General features: G+C 36.8%; 1 protein-coding gene and 1 pseudogene across 1 annotated transcript in view; both read right to left on the reverse strand.

Annotated features, from left to right (window-relative positions):
* The window catches only part of Fhit (fragile histidine triad diadenosine triphosphatase), a 1,508,571-nt gene that overhangs the window by 337,578 nt on the left and 1,155,474 nt on the right, over nucleotides 1-15,519 (reverse strand). The gene's annotated exons all lie outside the window — the stretch shown is intronic.
* On the reverse strand, nucleotides 6,609-6,803 carry LOC124969244 (small nuclear ribonucleoprotein G-like; annotated as a pseudogene).

A 15,519-nucleotide genomic window follows, 5' to 3' on the forward strand; every position in this document is an offset into this window, starting at 1 on the left:
TACCATACCATATTGAGATGTGGTGAATTAGGAAAGCCAATCCAACCATTTCCTCATCGGTTGAGGCAACCAGAACACTGACTTCCCATTTTCACCACAGTTCAACTGCCTCCCATCTCATAAGGAAAGTACTAGACACAGAAGTCCAGAACTCAGAACAAGATCCACCAATAGTCATACCACTCGAACTCTTGAGAAAATCACTGAGAGATACATATATGGAATTGGGGGAAAGAGATGAAGAAAAGATGTGTTTTCTTTGACCTACTTTTTGGGAGGGAAAATATGCTGTAAGTTTTCTGTATGTCAAGCATTTGACAACCTCTTATAAGAGTGCCAAATTCATGAAACCTGTAACCCAGCAAATTCACTACTGTCAATTTACCCTACAGACATAAGAATAAGTCCAAACATGGGCAAGATTGTACTTTGTAGTTTGCATATAGAAACAAAACCTGGGGCTGGTCATGCAGTTTTGCAGCAGAAGGCTCACATAGCACAAATTAGCCCTGAATTCAATCTCCAGCATTGGGTGGGAGGTGAGACTGGAAAGAACCCATATGCCATTAACTGAGTTAAACACATTTTGGTTTATCAATGCAAAGCTATATCCACAAGGCAGGTCTGCTCTTTTTTGAAATATTATGATTTTAAAAAAAGAAAGCAAAATGTGAAGTGTATATTTAATATCATGTCATAAGAAAAGATATGAAAGGCTTTCTGTGTACCATTTTGTTTGTGTGTCTACATGTGCATAATTTCCTTTTGTGAAAAGTTACAGGAAACTTCAAAATGGTATTATCTGAAGCACAAAAGACTTGCAGGCCAGAGCAGGGAGGGGAGGGCAACTTTTAATTCTCTTTATATACCTTTCTTTTCTGTTTGGGGTCTATTATATGTGCATGCACTATTTTGACTAAGATAAATGAAAAAGATTAATGGAACATGAAAGGGAAATAATTATCTAGCAATGATAAAACTATGCTCTTCATAAGTCTTATTTTGACCTTTGGGTGAACATGGTATCTTGGAATTTACTTCACTGAGCTCTGGCATTAATTTTCAGCAGCAATGAAGGGATGCAGTGTAAGGGATGTACCCCAGCCATCAAGTTACCCTCCCACCTTGTGCTCCCATGGCAATCTCTACCTTGTATTTGATCCACCTGAAGCCCAGACACCCACTTCCTGCTGTAGACAAGACCTCTTAGAATTTGGCTGAAGGGTAAATAGGCATTAAATTATGTACCCCCTGAAATGATGGTGGACAAGGACATGTAAGCTGACAATAATGCAGCATACTACGATGGTGCTAGCTCCAGCAGACTTCTGAGTTCACAGCAGACATGAGAAGCAAAGCAAATCCTCACACAGAGAATGAAGGAAATCCATGTGAGACATACTAATTGAATCACATTTAGTATTCGCTGAATAATTCCACTTGTGTTTCTATTTGTATTATTTCTTTTTCCCTTTAACCATTTCTACAAATGGTTATCTACTATCTAATACATGGACAGATCCTGTGTAAGGCACTTCACAGCTATTATCTCATTTACATTTTGTCTAGAAAGCCATTGGGTTACATCGCACTTTTCCCATTGAATGCAAAGAAACAAATGCATTAAGCCATGACACTTAACATGCTCAAAGTGACACTCCTGCAAGTGACAGAGGTAGGAATCAAGCATAAACACAGCAGTGTGCAAAGTCATTATGGCACACTATCTTCATTCCTAATTCAAGTCTCATGTCTTGCCCTGAGACTGCTCTACAGGACACAGATCAGACAGAGGACAAGGAACTCACAAAAGAGAGGACTTTTCCAAGCAAACTAGGAGTTATGAAAACTGAAAAGCACACCAACAGGTGTAGTATACATATGGTCAGTCTGGAAGAAAAAGAATATATTTAAGTGAAGGCTACCATGCAACTTTAAATTTGGTCAAGAGAATGGTCTTTGGGGTTGGCCACACTGTGAATGAATTCTCACCTCGCCCTCACCTAAGGTGGCATCTAACCATGTCATTAAGAGAACCCATCTGTACTTAATCTTATCTTTTTCATCCTTAAAATGGACAGCACAGTAGTGCCAGCCTCAGGAAGGTGTGATGAGGTTGGAGTGAGAACGTACACAGTAAGAACTTAAAGTACCTACAACACAGTAGTCCTTCCCTAAATGTCCTATGCTTAATATAATAACATTCTTAATCATCACAAAAGTATCTGAGGAATCTTAGGTGCTGTAGCAAGAAAATACCTTAAAAACAGATCAACCATTGGTAAGCCCCTTGTTTTACACAGAAAGGAAGGGAGACCTGATGATTCAGAGGCAAGGTGCCCCTCAAGTTAGACAGTTTTTATTTTAATTGAATACTACCTGTACAGAACTTAACTGTGGCAGGAAAGGTTGGTCACCCATCCACTGCTCAATCTCAACCTCTTTCTCTTTTGTCTGCTTCCATTCAATGGCAAACTATTCACGCTACCTGTACCCCTTAAAGACAAGTGTACTGCCACAATAGGATATTTGCCAATGAGAGATGGGCAAAATCTACATGCTGCCACCTTTCTCCCCTTTTTCTTCCTGTTATGAATTTGACCACTGTGCCCGGAAATAAGGAAGCCATCTTGCAAAGGTACAAATTCAAATAAAGACTGAGACTGATGTGGCCTATCTCCAGGGACTTCTTGGCACCTCTATTTGTTTAGGACATTATTAAGTAGGTTTTTGTTATATGTAGCTGAACTAATGTATGAATAACAAAGGTCCTTTTCCCATGGATACTGACACACTCTAGGACAAAATGATGTGGATTAATAGTACAAAATCTATTTTGTACCAAGAATACCAACTATACCCTTGGGGAGAAATTCCTAGGTGTGAGGGCTCTTTTTTAAAATTAAAATGTATTCAATGATAGGCTTATTTATAAAGTTTATTTCTCACCTTTTCTCAACTGCATCTTGATACTCCAGAACAAATTTCCCAATGATATCCAAGAGCTTCCCATTCCCATCCTGGACAAGCAATTTTCAGAAAAGTTATGTTATTTTGTGATGAACGGTTTTTGTTGTTGTTACTTAATTTTTAAAGTTCTGCTAAGTAGATCATTTTGTCGCTATCTCCATGTTTATAACACATGTTTAGAAATATGTGAACAAGTAGATGGAGCTTTAGAAAATTCTAGCCCCATCTATCTCCCTCTCAAAATGTCTATGTAATTTTTGGTCTCATAATCAGATGCTACTTTTTATAGTTAATTAACTGTTACAAGTTGGTTGGACTCCTTGATCAGATAATAAACCCATGGGTACTAATACAGCACTTTAGCACTTTATCTTTTTTTTTTTTTTTTGGCGAGCCCATTTCAGTGATTATCACAGACAGAGGTAAGCACATTTTTAAATTATCAAGAAGTGCTATAAAATACATAGACCCCCGAATAATACACAGTCTAAGACCCAGGGATTAAAAGCTCTCTATTCTATGAGAATCTGTGCTGCATTTGTGTACAATGTGTCAAAATTCATCCTACTCTCATGTGTAACTAATTAGAAAAAATAAAATAAAAACAAAACAAAACAAAATAAAAGCTCTCTCTTCTAGCATAAACCTGTCCATGAATATGTGTCTGATATCAGCTATTCAGGGAATTCAATACTAAGGTAAAGATGGTAAAAATCAAATTTATACTTGGGAAAATATCTAAAATTATGGTACTTAAGGGTACATATTGCTATATAAATATGGAACTGTATCCTAGGCTCAGCACCATGCCAGTCACACAACAGTCTCTTAATAAATATTTACAGAATGAAATAAGCATATGTGCATGACAGAAAAACATACTATAAATGAATACTTTCTGTTTTCCTAAAAAATAGGTAACCTTACTAAAATATATGGGTAGTCAAAACTACACACTCTCATTTAACTGGGAAAAATAAAGAACCCTCTATTTCATCTTTGATTTCCTCCTTACATGATGTACAGTGTAAAGGACTTGCTGGTCACATTTGTCAAGAGAGCCCACAGGTACTATCTGGCTTATCACAGCTTAACTTATCAATTGCCTTTGTTGTTTGGTGGATATTGATCTGGGAAGACCTTGTATCTTGCTAAAGTCACTTGTACAGCAACTCTTCAGGTTTTCTTTTTAGTCGACATGAAGGCTCAAGTGTTGTGGGCTTTGGGAATTTCCACCCGACAGCCCCACTCCATCATTAAACACCCAGTGAGAGCTCGTTATCCAGATGGATGCCCCAATTACACCAGTACGTTCTTGCCCATTCCCAACAGTGGCAGCAGGTTCAGACCACAATTTGCGGGGGCAATAAGTAATGTAGAAAATGTCCCTAGGAGCCAAAAGTTTAGGGTCATTCATTTCACTTTCATCCATTCATTTGTTCATTCAACAAAGCATTTATTGACAGCGCCAATGTCTATTTCCAAGATTAAAATGTTGCTTGCTTTTCTGAAGGTGCCTACACTGTCTCTAATTTTTATCAATAGTACAGTGACTGATCCTGACTCTGCATCAAAGTACCCAGGGTATTTCAAATCCTAAAAGAATAAAAGTAGTGGAAAACTCCAGACATGGGGGCTGCTACATTGATTCTGTGGATTGAGTACTATCTAAGTCCGTTAGTGGGATCATGATGTGAATGGGGGAAGCATTAAGAACCCCACTCGTCCATTCTTGTCCCCCCTCCCACTCCCCATTATGTGTCATCATCCACTTGATTATACAAATGGTATGCCTTTACTTCATGTACAACCAGAGAAACAACATGTATCCATTTGTTTACAATAAAAAAAAAAAAGAACCCCAAACATGACAATGTTGCAGCATGTCCTAGGTTCAGAGACTTCTCCCACAAAACATACAGTGCTCCAAACCTCACTCAGGACTGTGTTATATGCATGTGTGTGTAGAGGAAATATCTGATTCCATGATACATTTAAATTTCACAATTAAGTTGTAAAATAAGGAGTTGCCAACTAAGAATGCTTAATGAAAAACATTTTTCTATCCATGATTTTTTTAATTAAAAAAGGCAAAAAAGAACCCAAAGGAAATGACTGAGTAATAAAAATGCTACCCTTTACAAAAATTAAAAAGTTCTAAAATTTAAGCTAAATAAGTCCATTAATATGCCTTAAATATATGTACAAGGATATTTATTACAACTAAATTTTAAATTATTAAAATAGGCAAGGTTAAATAAATTATGGTGCTTTATACACAAAATCCTATGAAGTCATTAAAAAGAGTGGATATTGCTTTTATAAGGACAAAGCTTCAAAACATACTGATAAAGTAAAAAAAGGAATCACAGAACAGTATACATAATGTGATCCTGTTTGTGATCAAATTCAGGAAATGCTGTACATGAAGGGATGTTAAAGTACAGGACATGGAAGAAGATACAGTCTCTGATAGTGGGGACTCGGAAGATGAACAAAGAGTGAATTTCATATTTTATGTTAAAATCTGAGTTGCGTTATAACATGGCTAATCTACAGACAGTCTAAAATGACAACAAACTACTTCTGGGATAGGTTATAGACAGCTTAATCTTGATCATGGCAAAAATCGAAATCACTGAAAGATAAAATTCCTAATGTAACCTTTCTACTCCAATTGCTCATTCTGACAAACATATTCATTGAGCACATACGCTACGTAAAATACTGCTCTGGGCAGTGGAGATCCAACAAAAAGACAGGTGAAGTCCCTAACCTTATGAAGCATTAGTCCACGACAGTACGTGAGACATATATTTTAGTAAGATTTTCAGATTAACCATTATTTTCATATTAAATAATGCAGCTAATGCAAACATTTGGGCACAGTGGCTAGGGGAGATATTTGCTATAATTCTAGTGAAGTTACCTTCTCACAGAGGCATGCTGTGCTGTACAGTGTGTTCCCTGCTTATCAAAAATTTATCCTGCTCACCCATCACTCAACTTAGGTTCCCTCAAACAGAATCCATAAAATAATAATGCTTTACATTCGTAGAGGAGTTTTCATCTTTCCAAACGCTTTCACACACACACACTCGGTGTCCTAAGGGATGGGTGACTGTAATGTAGGAGCAAAATAATATTAACTCATCATAAATTGTCTTTCTTCTGCCTAGCACACTTTTCTTCCTGTTCCTGCTCAGCTTACACTTGTCCTTTAGTTCAAAGCTTAGATGTCACCTCTTCCAAGCAGCATTCCAGGCTGGCTTAAGGGTCCCTCCTGTGTGCTTCTATTATTTCCTGCTGCCTCCACCAGGAAGGTGCTGACCGTGCTACCACCTTTATGTCCAAATCCAGGGCAAGGTGCTCAAAAACACCAGGAGTTCCCTGGGTCTAACCATACCTTCAAGGACTGACCTAATAGGTAGGGGAGGATAGGACATTCCTATTTATTTTATTTTATTTTATTTTATTTATTTATTTATCTATTTATTTATTTATTTATTTATTTATGTTATTAAAAGTTTATTTAACAAAAAGTTTAATATGAAAATGTACATGACCCAATTTCTATGTCATAGTTAAATAGGCCCTCTGGAAAGGGGACACAGATTTCTGTACTGAATAGCCATTATTTACACTTGTTCCAAGGCTTCTAACATGATGATACTATTTCCTCATATTACCACCATTCCAATATTGTTCTGTTGCCTGCTACTTGCCATCTCCACACATTCGTCTATCACAAGATTCATAAGGGGGTCAAATCCCTGCAATATTCCATGGACATGTCTGCCACCATTTAATTTCAATGATAACTTCTTGTCCATAAATTTTTTTCAGCTCCTGCCATCTACTCTACATGCACAGAGATGCTTTTCCCTATTTTTAAATAATGGAGGTATAGACTGTGTATGTTTCTACATTAATACCAGAATTCCAACAGCTTCTCACTGTGCCTGGAATGTTGGTAGTGCCTTTTAAAGACTTGTTTCTCTATTCACTATTCACTATTCAATATTCACTATTCAATATTTTTCAGCAAATATTTACTGGGCACCTTCAGCCAGGCTTCCATTGAATGACAAAATAACCAAGGTATGATTTTGACATAGCTTTCATATTAAGATACTTTACAATCATTTGATACCGAAGCACAATGTAAAATCCAAGGGGCACATGTGTCCCTATGTGGATCATGAAAGACCAACCAAGATTTGGGAGTTTTTGTCATCTGCCTTAGATGCTTCTAGGATTCCAGCAGTCAGATGTATACAGAGGGAGCCTGGTGCAGACTGAGGGGCAGGGCACACCTGTTCAACACAAGGGTACAGTCTACAAGACAGAAGGATGTTACAGTGGGTTTTCATGGGTTTTCTTTTTTTCCCCTCCTTAGGCATTCTAGGTAAATTCATTAAATCTTTTCTTCCATATAGTTGGAAGGTATTTTTCTCATATCCAAAAGAGTCAGTCAAAATATAGCTGCATGCTCTCTTTGGTGCAATGCGGGGCTGGGGTGGTTTTACTGGTCACTCATGTGATAGCAAAAGGTGAAGGTATAGTTTAAAACTGGTTTCTGCTCTCTTTCATAAGAGAAGTTTCTTGCCAGCCTTATGTGGGCTTTATCATGGCCAGAAACACCCTTTCTTGCCTGTTTCTGCCTATACTTTGATCTTCGAGCATTCTACTCTCTTTCTTGCTTACCACATTTTAGTTCTGCTCTGTTTATAAGGAGCCACTAAACACATGTGGCTACTGAACCCCTTCCTGTACCATGGCTAGCCCAAACTGAGATGAACTGGAAGTGTAAAATATAAACCAGATTTCAAAGATTTTTTCCAAAAAAGAAGAATGTAAAAGACTCTCCTGTATTTTTTACATTGTTTATAGATTGAAGTAGCACTATTTTGGATAAAATGTGTTTTTAAGGCATATTGTTAAAGTTGATTTCACCTTTTATTTTCCTCGTGACTATTAGAAAAGTTAAAATGACACATGTGGTTTGCACAGCATTTCTACCTGATGGAGCAATTGTACTTGGACTGGTCTCTTCATTTCTTTATTATGACAAGCATATCCCAACTTCTGAGGCTCTGTTTGTTCCTGTCTTCACCTGGATGACTCTCTTCCCATGCTTGTTATGCCTGACTGCTGTTCACTCTTCCAAATTCTGCTTATATAGCAGCTCCAGGGTAAGGCCTACTGAATACATATGTGTTTTCAACCTGCAGCCAGGTTAGCCAAAATGTTTAAAAGAAGGATCAGAGCTTCCTGCCAAGACTTGAGCCCCGGGATCCCTGAAGCTGACTCTCCAATAACAATAAAATAGTAATGATGAGGTGAAGAGTGAAAAAAAAAAAAAAAAGAAGTGGAATATATGTGTTGAGAAATATGAAATGCAAAGGAAGACAAAGGCAGAAGAGGAGAAGCTAAGAGTGTTACCGAGCCTTGTTTGGTATGATTACTGCAGGAAGTTGCTGCCTTACAGGCCAACACTCTTGCTTTGCAGAAATAAATCAAAGTGGCTTCAGACATGCTACCTCCAATCCTTTATTTGAGGAGATAGACACTCATATTTAGAATAGCTAGAAAGTAATCCTCCAAGACCATTTGCTGTTAGTATTAGAAGACACCATGTAAAAGTTCCAGTTAGATGATTATAATCACATTTTCTAAATCTTTTGGCCTTTAACAATGCAACAAAAAAGCCAAACTAACCAACAAAAACAAAATACCATCACTACCAACAACAAAAGCAGGAGTACTCAAAGTTTGTGCATGCTTCTTTATGTGCTAGGCACTAGTCTACACCTTTTATGTATTAACTCAGTCTTTCCAGTAACTCTTAGAGGTAGTCACTATTATCTCCATTTTACAGATGAAGACACTGGGGACTAATGTCACAGAGCTAGGAAGCAGATGAATAAGGATTCAAACCCAGTTTGATTCAGACCCAATCTGGGTCTCCAGTCTGTGCTCTTAACCCCATACCATCTAGCCCTATTCTAAGCTCATGGTCAATCTACACTCAATGAATAAGTGCATTATATTACTAAATATCAGTGAACACAGAGGAGTTGTGATTCCTTTTAAGTTCGTGGAAGAAAAATCCCAACTTCTATCACCCTGGGTTGAAATTAGGTCTTCTTTCCTATTGGGGGAAATTTCTGCAGGTGTGAGCAATTAAAAAATTAAACATTAATTAACAGCTCAAGTGACTGCCTGTGTTAGTTGCTTGTTAACTGCACAGGTAAATATTGTGCCCCCACCTAATGTTTGAAAATAAGGTCTCTTGAGCATATTAAGTAGTAGGGATGATCTTCTCAAGATTTGAGTGTTTCATGACCCCTTCAGTATATCATGTTAAAAGGTTGCATATGACAAAGCTACTGAAAGAGGGGATTGCTTTATTCCTTAATACAACCATACTAACTTACAAAATATCTTAAGCTGGATGAGAGACAAGGATGTTCATCTATTTCCATCATCTATGACTCATTATCTTGGGACATCGCAGAAAGCCCCAGGATCTTGGTTTTGTGAAGATAAGCTCCCCTACCACCTATTTTCTCACTTTTGTTCCCTCTTATTTCAAAACTGACACTGCCTCTACTTCACTACTTGTCACCCTCTTCAGCTCCTTAGGATCTGGCTGTTCCTTTTATTCTTCCACTAAATCCATTTTCTCACAAGACACCAAAATCAACCTACTGATGGGCTTTGGACAGGTATTCTTGGTGCTCATCTCTCTGGAACACCCTCTGGATCCTATGTCACTGTAAACATCAGTCACCTCCTTTATTTTTGGCAGATACTCAAGCCTTTCTCATGCAACCAGTAAGTCCCCTTTAGGATCTAAATCCAGCTACTGCCCAACCAGTCCCCCAGATATACAAAATAACTGTATTCTCCATGGAAATGAATTAAATTGGAGAGAAATCAATCTTTCTCTACTTCCTGTCACCAAGAGGAGAACATTCCCATAGGCTTCTGATGTCAGATTTGATTTGGCCAATGTTATGTTATGATATGAACATGAGTAGGGGTGTGGAATGTGATACACACTTCTGCCTCTCATCACAAGATGATATCTTGGTTTCTGCTTGTTCTTGAAGAATGAGAGATGTATCTACATCCTGGAGTCAGAACAAGCCAAGCTGACATACAGATAGAGTCCTAATAAATGATTATTTTAAACTACTGTGGAACAGTTGTTACACAGCAGTATCATGAAAGTTAACTAATGCACCCAAATGAAATTTCAAACCTTTGTTGTTTCTTTTTATTCTGTCTGGAGTATTCCCTAATTATTCCTGATGGAAATATTTTCTTGCTTCTAAACTTCCATAGTGTTACCTCTCTTATCCACCTTTCAACCTTCGTGTCCAATCTTCTCTCCCTTGTTGTTATATACTCTGTTGAGGCAAGAAGTGCCTCATTCAACTTTGAATGACAGAGCATTGAAAGGTCTCATCCTTCTAGTCAAAACCAAATTAAAATTTATTCGCTCATTCATGCATTCAATAAAAGGCTGAATCTCAGAACTCAAAGGCATTTAAAACAACATCTGGCTTAGGTTTGTAGACAAAAAACATATCAGGTAACATGGTATCATTGCTTCTGCTATTCTGTTAATTACTCCTAAAGGAGGGGGGGCCACTGGCATTGACTATAAGAACATAATATTCTTAAAATAATTTTTGTAGTTATAGATGGACAGAATAGCTTTATTCTATTTCTTTTTCTGTGGTGCTGAGGATCATACGCAGTGACTCACACAAGCTAGGCAAGTGCTCTGCCACTGAGCTATGCCCAAGAACATAATATTCTTGTTGGTAGAAACTATCAAAGTTTGTTCTTTTGATATTAATTCCCCTAACACTTTCACTTCTGATATTCAATTACCCTCTTTCTACTTGGCTCATCTCACTTTCCTGGAAGACCTTCTCCTGGAAACTTGGTTGTTCTCACTAGCTTTCAGTTGGTTGAGCAGGCTTATTTACTGATGCCACTGAATCTCACCTGTCAGAAAAGCTGACACATCCCTTTCCTTGCAGTGGATCCATGACATGAGGGAATATAAACGTATGGGTAAGCATTTTGGCAAACTTAGCCAAAATTTATTTTGGTTGGAGTCAAGAATTAATCTAACTTGTTAGCCAGTTTCAGCTCTTTTGAAACATCACCATTTGGAATGTGGCCAGTGGAATGACAAAAACCTTAACAAGGTTTGGAACCAGGGTGTCTATGACCAGAAACAGCTGAAAATATATTTGTCATACTCAGGAAACAAAAGCACATTTTTACTAGAGCTGATGGGTCATCTGGAAATAGCAGATTTCCTACTGAGAGAACCAATGGAATAACAAACCAGTCCATTAAAAGTTGGAAGTTCCTTTAAAACACTAGGACTTTGTCATACAGCATAAAGTAAATAGGTATGAGAGAAGACTTCCTTAGTCAAGATGCACAAATGTAAGAACTAGCAGAAAGAGAACTGGACCAAGAGTCTCCCAAAGGTGATGTGACCTGGGACTAGTCACTTAAAAAGTCCTTACCCATAATATCAAACTCTATCAATCCAATTAAATTTAATTCAATATTATTCAAGCAGTTTGCCTAAAACGACATTTCTCAAAGCAATGATCAAACAAATTTTGGTTAAAGAAGGTTAAATAGATGTCTTTACCATGAACCTTCTGAGACACCAATTTTCTAAAGTATATTGTGAAACTCTAAGTGGGTGTGGTATGGAATATTTTCTAAATTAATCTGACATAAGATCCCTTTCACCATAAATAATCTTGTAGGAATGGTATTCTCTAGAGCACACAGTCACACTTTATACAAGATACAGAGATGCTAAGAGAATGGTTCCCCTGGGTCCTGGTCCTGAGGCTTGTCATTCTTATGAAACCTGGTATATGACCTTCTCTGACTGTTTATGCCACACCCTGACTCTTTACAATGATGTCCCTTTTTGTTTTTAAGATAGCTTAGTGACTATCGTCTGAAACCAAAATATCTTAACTAAGAAAATCATGCGTGTATGTATTGAGTGAATTCTGCTGATTTGTTTATATGAGCAATGGTCACTTGTACTGAAACAGAAGTGCCAAATAACCATGATTGTCAATTGCCACAGAAGACTCATTTTCTGAGCTGAAGTATTTTCATATGTCAAGATGCAATCATTTCACATAAGGAAAGCCATTAAGAAATACAATTACTATAGGAAATGAAGACCTTTTCTAGGAGAACAGACATCATGGGTTTCATTAAAAGCTCTTCCCTTTTTCATGTTCACCTTCTTCTACTTCAAACTGAAAGTGACTTCATTTTCAAGTGACCTTTTAAAAAGTCCAAACATCAAGCACCATAAATATTAAAAATATTCAAAATGAAGTCCAGTACTATAATATTAAGTGGGATATGCCTGAAACTCAGAAAACTCTATTTCTCTTGCTTTAAATAGCCAAGTTAGAAAATGATTCATATTCTCTTCATAGACTCTCATTATATGTTCTTTGTGGAAGAAGGTTAGAGTGTTTTTTTTTTTTTTTCTTTTTAAACAAGTCACACCACGGGGTAATAAGACTGAACCAAAAGCTTTCAAAAGAATTTGCTCTTTATCATCTTTCTCTTCCTTATTTCCCTTACTCTTCCCTCCCCTTCATCCTCCTTTTGAGAGAGAGAGAAAAGGAGAGAGAGAGGAAAGAGAAGATCAGTAGCAAATTGAGATTAACAATGTATGTGTGTATAGGAAGATAAAAAATGGGGGCTATTATTAACTCATGTCACATAAAAGACTTATATCATACCTCAAGTTGGTAGCATAGCTACCAAGAATTCCTACTAGAAAATTAATTATATTCAAACTTCATTTTGAACAGAGAAAAGTAGCATGATTGAAAACATTAAAACAATCCTGATCAAGATAAAAAACAATCAAACACTAAATTTTACTACTAAATCAAACACAAAATGTAAAACAGTCACCTAAGTGATACATGGTTGAAATGTGGGAGGAAAATTCATTTCCCCCTCCCTCATGAGACTGTAACTGAAGATGATTTAAGGCAAAAAGTTAAGCTGATGTTTTGTGGTCTTTTACTATGTATTTCTGTGCTTGGTGATTTATTTGTAATGAATAACTGATGAAATAAAAGAAAAAAAATGGTAGAGAAATATATTTTCCCACAGAAAAAATAATGCATTGAAAACAGAAGTGTTGGCAGAAAATAATGACAATTAAAAATCATTCAAGGACCTCAGAGTATCTCTTTCCAGCAGAAAGAGAATAGCTTATAAAGGACTTATTAAAGGATCAAGGACATCATCATGAATTCAAAGTTTTTTATATACAGACTGAAAGATGAAAAAATAGACTTACATACTGTGTGTGCACAAATAGATATGCATGTATTTCCCAGCTCTATTCACTGAGAGGCTGAAAAGCAATGATACCCTCCTAATGAGGAGCATACCTGACATCTACATCTTCATTTCTCAATCCCACTCTCTGATTAAGAAGAAATGGTTGACCAAAGGGAACAGACAGGGAAGGAACAAAAAGGTCCTAGACTATCTTATGGTGCCAGAGACTAAAAAATGGTTGGAAAAAAATCATGGGGGCATGGCAGAAAGACACAGAAGCCAACAAGAAGGGTCTCCTCTGGCTAAATTGGAGAAAAATTAAGCAACAGAATTATAACAGCAGTCGATTGTAATTCATAGAATAAAATGAATCTGTGGTTTCATACTGATACACGTAAATGAATCACCAAAAATGGGAGAAAGGCTGCCAATAGCATATATGTAGGATGAACAGTTACAGAGATCTAATGTACAACATAAGGGCTCTAGTTAGTAAAATTGTATTAAGGATTTTTGTTATATTTTAGTTGTTCTTGTCACAAAAAGTAACTATATTAAATAATAGAAAAGTTATTTTGCTTCACCATTTTACTATCTGTAAGTTTTCCATATATCATGTTATAACCATCAGATATACACAATAAAACTATATTTAGAAAAGGAGGGAGGAGAGAAGTTCTTCCTTATAGTTGAATTTCAAGTAATAAAAAAAGAGTTAAATTAGAAAATCAATATTTGGCAGTCACTACAAGAGCAATCGTTTCAGGTAGCAGGCATTAGTTAATACTTTAAAAAGAGGGAAAATTATAAAAAAAGATTTAATAAATACTGGAGAAAATGTGGGAAAAAAGGAACATGTTTACACTGTTGGTGGGATTATAAGTTAATATAACCACCCTGGAAATAGCTATGGAGGTTCCTCAAAAGACTAGGCATGGAACTACCACTATATGACCCAACTATACCACTCTTGGGAATTTATTCTAAAGAATCAAGTCAGCTTACTATAGCAATACATGCAAATTCATGTTTAGCACAATTCATAAGAGGCAAACTAAGGAAGCAGCCCAGGTATCTGTCAATGTATGAATAGATAAGGAAAATGTGATATTTTATATATGTGTGTGTGTGTGTGTGTGTGTGTGTGTGTTATACACACATAATGTGATGTGTGTATAATCTCATATCACATTATATAAGTTTTATTCACCCATAAAGGAAAATAAAAGTATCACATCTGCTGGAAAATGGATGAAACCTGGGAACCCTAAGTTAAGCAAAATAAGCCAAATGCAAAGTGAAGGGTTCTATGTTTTGTGTGTGTGGAAGCTAGAGAGGAAAAGGGAAAAGAAACTTGACTGGAGGCATAGGAATTCTTATGAAAAACAGACCAATAGAGTAGGGAAAAGGAACCAAGGAGAGAGAACATGGGAGGCAAAGGGGGAATGCTGGGGAACAATATTGACCAAAATATATTATTGTGTGCATATACAAATACAACAAACTCTACCATTATATATAATTATACTTCACTAATAAAAATAAAGAATATATGTATTTTATGTGATATATATACATACATACATATATATATATATATATTATCTGTGCTCAAGTTGTATAAAAAGAAATAAAAATGAAAATAAAATAGGACAATGCAACTATAGGACTTTACTATTTGAAGGCATTTGCAGGGCACTGGAGGGCTCATGCAGAATACAGACAGTACTGCTCTGAGGCAGGAACAGGGACACAGGCTCCTCACACCTGCTTTTAAATGGGGCCTGTGTTTTTGCTTTTTTTTGTTTCTGAACAATCACAGATGACATTACTTTTTCCAGAGTGGGTGGATGAAAGCACTGTGAGTGGAGGCTTCTTTAAAAGAGGGGTTGATTTTTCAGTTTTAAAGAAGCCTCCAAATAAAAATAGTCCTTCCCTTTGCAGAGCCTCCCTCTGCTCTCTGCTCCTGCCAGCTGCTCCTTCTCCAGGCCCTCCACCATCTTTCTCCTCCCTACTGTTTGCTTCCAGTCACTCTTGTCCCACCTCCTCTCGAGAACCCTTCCTTCTCCCCTTCTACTTTTTGTGTAGTTTTATTTTGAAAAAATATTAATTCCAAATGAACAAAAAAGATATGTGGGGAGAAAAGAAGAGGTGAGTTCTCAGTTACTT

This window comes from Sciurus carolinensis, chromosome 17 (assembly GCF_902686445.1).
Source record: "Sciurus carolinensis chromosome 17, mSciCar1.2, whole genome shotgun sequence".
Taxonomy (NCBI): domain Eukaryota; kingdom Metazoa; phylum Chordata; class Mammalia; order Rodentia; family Sciuridae; genus Sciurus; species Sciurus carolinensis.